The sequence below is a fragment of the Stegodyphus dumicola genome, chromosome X1 (genome assembly GCF_044657685.1).
Source record: "Stegodyphus dumicola isolate Sdum_Otavi_A_Nest chromosome X1, ASM4465768v1".
NCBI classification, from domain to species: Eukaryota; Metazoa; Arthropoda; class Arachnida; order Araneae; family Eresidae; genus Stegodyphus; species Stegodyphus dumicola.
This window is the reverse complement of record NC_140780.1, coordinates 32990659-32995018: the sequence shown is the minus strand read 5'-3', so window position 1 is coordinate 32995018 and position 4360 is coordinate 32990659.

Here is a 4360-nt window from a genome sequence, read left to right as displayed (position 1 = left end):
TTTTTTAAATTATTTTGTGATGTATATTAAATTGCAAAAGGTCTCCATTTTTGTGTCATTTTGTGGTACACATGTAACTTTAGAAAATTGTAAAAATATATATTTAAATAATTTGTGAAACCTGGATTTTTTTAGAATTGAAATCATAAACAAATATATTGCAATCATATGTGAATAAATTAGCAAAGCTGCAGATTGTTAAATTATGCACATAATTACATTTTTGCTGTTGAGAGAGAGATTTCTTAGTATTTCCTAACCTTCCAGCATGTGTACTATGCTCAAAGTTTACGACAAATTCTGTTTTCAATGCAGATTTTTTTGCATATCACAGCTTAGACATCTAAAGGTGATTTCTGTTCCACCTTTCAACCCTTCCCCACATCATGGGGTGTGCCAATAGCAAGTCATATGATTTTTTTTAAACTGGTATTTTGTGCTACGTGGCAGCTTCTTTGTTAAAAGTTAAAATGCGTGTGGTCCTGGGTGAAAATTCAAAAATGATATTTTTCTCAAATGTATTGTAATTTTTTGTTATTAATTGACATGTATTATTTTAATTTGTGTAAATTCTACCCTGATAATTTTTTTATATCGGCTTCCATGACAAAAACAATTTGTGCAACCAGCTGATTTTCTCGCATTCTTGCAGAATTATCCGATGAAGAAAAAGAAGATAAGAAAACCTTTGTGAGAAAATAACGATTTGAACGAGGAAAATATCGAGATACATAATATCAGCAGTAAATCTTAAAAATATTTCGGATGATCATGATAATAATGATATAGAAAAAAAAAGAGAAATGTTGATGATATGTTCATTGTTGGTAAGAATAAATATTCTAAGTGGCGAAAAGAGAAGTATGCAAATTGCTCAAAGACAAAAAAAGATGAATATTGTGAAAGTGTTACCTGCCCTAAAACACCATGTCAAGCATATAGAGGAGGAAATAGGATCATTTTTTAAAATAAATGGTATAAATGTGCTTGGTGAAAGTGTGGAATGTTCAAATAAATGCATAAGTTTGCTAAAAGGCAAATACTCAAGAGACAGGCACTGCATTGTTACCTCAAGCCAGCTAACACAGCATCATGCCGAAGGATCTTCCTGAAGAATTTAACTACTATTAGTCTTATGAAAGACCATCTTCATTGGCACACCAAAATCCAAACACTATCTTCCATTTCAACATTTATAAGTTGTAATTATGCTACTTCTAATGATGAAGTGCCAGAGCAATACTCATTGAAACGAGGAACATGTGGTCTGCATTGTCAGAGAAAAAAAGAGATCGTCAGCGTCTATGAAATGCAAGTCATACCTTAGATACAAGTGCAAATGTCATTCTATTAAAAAAATTACTTGCATGGAATGCACTTTGAACATTGAAGAATCTTTAGAATTCTATTTTTACTGTACTGTATTCTATTTCTATTATTACTATTCTTTATTTTCTTTTATTTTTATTTTTTAGAAATAAATAAAAATATGAAAAATTAGTTTTTGTAACTAGTAACTAGAAGTAAATTTCCTTGCAGAAGTAAGTAATGCTAATTTTACATTTTTTCTCCACCAAGGTAAGTGTAGTTTCCTTTTTTATTTGTCTATACTTGCCTTTGATGAGTATTAAAACTAGCTTGGATCTTAAAATATAGTTATTAAATTTAAAAAAAAAATTCTATAATGAAACGCATCACTGCCTTTCCACTTAACTGATATAATCATTTTAAAATAATTTACTTTCATTTCAAAGGTACATATGTATTTTACAATAATAAGCTTAATATTTTATTTCTTAATAAATTTATCAATATTCACTCGTTTCTCTCATTTTTTGTGCCAAAAACGGTAAAATAACAGATGTAATAAAAAAATATGATGCGTGCATGCTGGAAGGTTAATTATTATTGAAATAGTTTGATGATACATAATTTTGGCCGCATATTTTTTGTTTTTTTGTAAATTTAAAAATATGGCTTGAACATTTAGGTAACTTGAATCCTGGAATGGTCGGAAATTTTCAGTTACTGCAGCTCTCAAAATATATTTTTTCATTTTTGTGACCCACATTCCATAATACTGTATTAAACTATATTACTCTTTTTATACAGATTTACTATTGAATTCATTTAAACATGTTTATGTTTAAATATGTCATTAAATCAAATATTGTGGGTGGACTTGTTTTATCAGCAAAGGGCTATAAACTGCACTGTGCATGTAAAAAAGGCACAGTTTTTGTTTATAAATAACTAAGACAAACTTATTATATTGGATTATGTTTTATTACAGTTGTGACTTAGTTTCCAAGCAAAATTTATTTCAGAAACATGGTTGTTATCCAGAACATTCACATGCCAAACCTAATTTTACTCTAAAAAATAATGCAGTCTTACATGATTCATTCAAAGGCTCTCCGGAAGAAACTCTGCATCAACGTAAATGCCACAGTAGTCAAATTGTGCATGACGTTCTGAATGTTATTAACACAAAATTTTGACTTATGTACTGATATATGGCATATCAGTTAAAAAAATGCATGAAATGAAACCATAACTCAAAAATAAAGTATAGGTGAGAAATTTTGAAAATATACTTATGTTAACGAACATACTTATATTTACCCACTAAAGTCCATATTCAATAATAATACTCCTACTACAGTCAAAAGTCGTTAATTCGGACACCCATAATCCGGAATGATCTATAATCCGGACCTCAAAAGCTACAAACTTTCTGCGCATGTGTCGCATGCACGTAAGACCTTTACGGCTGCAAATATGTGTGTGCGCATGCGCAAAATATGCTTACGAATGCGCGTTTAATGTATAACGGACGGTATAAGCTAAGCTAAAATTATCTAATTCAGTTAATGTTGCAGATTGCGTTGTTCCTTAATCTTCGAATTGGATCCGGCTTATTATTTTTTGCAGACTGATATGTATTTACTAATATGTAAAGGATCTACAAAGCGAAAGTATGTTTCGAAGTCCATTAAACAAAAAGTGGAATTTCTGCAAAAAATGGATTTGTTTATCTAACCGTTCCGAAATCTATTTATCAATTTCATGCTGCTCTGCGCGTGTGTGTGGGGGGGGGGACGTTGTGGCACGCAATGAGCTGGAAGTTGATCTGTCAGCACTATCCTTATCTTCAGGGCATATGTTTTTATTTTATTTGGCTTATAATTCCTTACTAAATGTAGTATTTCATCTTGATGTACTCCGTCTTTGATATGATTTAAATCAAATTCCTCGTCATTATAATTCGCTTCCGATAGCGGTCACTTTTTTCGAAAACGAAAGGATTTTGATTGATAAATTAGTCGGTATTCTTGACACAGCAATTATAGGACTTGAACAGCGGAACTTTGTAACTGAACAAGAAATTATGTCTGTTTATAGAATTAAAGAGAAAGTATTATCACATAAAAAACGAAGCAACTTAAACAACTTACATTGAAAGAAATGTTTAATAAAGTAACAAATAAATATCAAGCTTTTTTTTTTGTAAATTTTGATACCCTTTAGATCATAATTGTTCTTTATTTCATAAATTACGGTTTACATATTTTTAATTTTATAATTTCTGCATGCCATCTTACCAGATTTAAACTGATGATCTATAATTCGAAATCACAGAAGTCCGGATTAACAACTTTTGACTGTATATTATAAGAATATCACGCCGAGATATTAAATTTGATTGATGGAAGAAAATTTTACTTTTGCTTACAAAAAGAATTACAACAAACTGAACATCATATGAAGCCATCAAAATCTGATTCTTCGCCATCTGAATTAAAAAGATTAAGCTAATTCTGATAGTCCAAGTCTTCCAGATTGTCACATTCATCCTCTTGCTTTACAGTCTCTATTTCTCTGATTTCCATGAACTACCTACCCACTTTGCAACTTCTTCATAAGATGCTTTATGCATTTCACCACTTTTGGTATAACTGTGTAATCCTTCACTCATGCAACAATTCCACTGCTTTTGGACTTCAGCTTTAAAGGATTTACTGCCTGACAAATCTAATGGTTGGAAGATTTTTGTCAAGCCACCAGGAGTTATTGCTAAGGTCGTAGACAGTTTTTGACATCTGGTTTTTCACTGACTCAAATAAATGAGAATGCATGGAATTCGTTATCAACAATCCTTTTGGTTAAAAAAAAGATCCCTTATGACAGTGCCAAACTTTTTGTAGCCACTCATACATGATTGTTTTGCACCATCCTCATTTGCATAAATAATTATGTCATTAGGAAAATCTCTGTTCAGAATAGTTTTTCTTTTAAAAATGATCATCAGCTTTAGAAGCTAATGGCGTTCCATCCATATTTATTATCTGTGATGGAA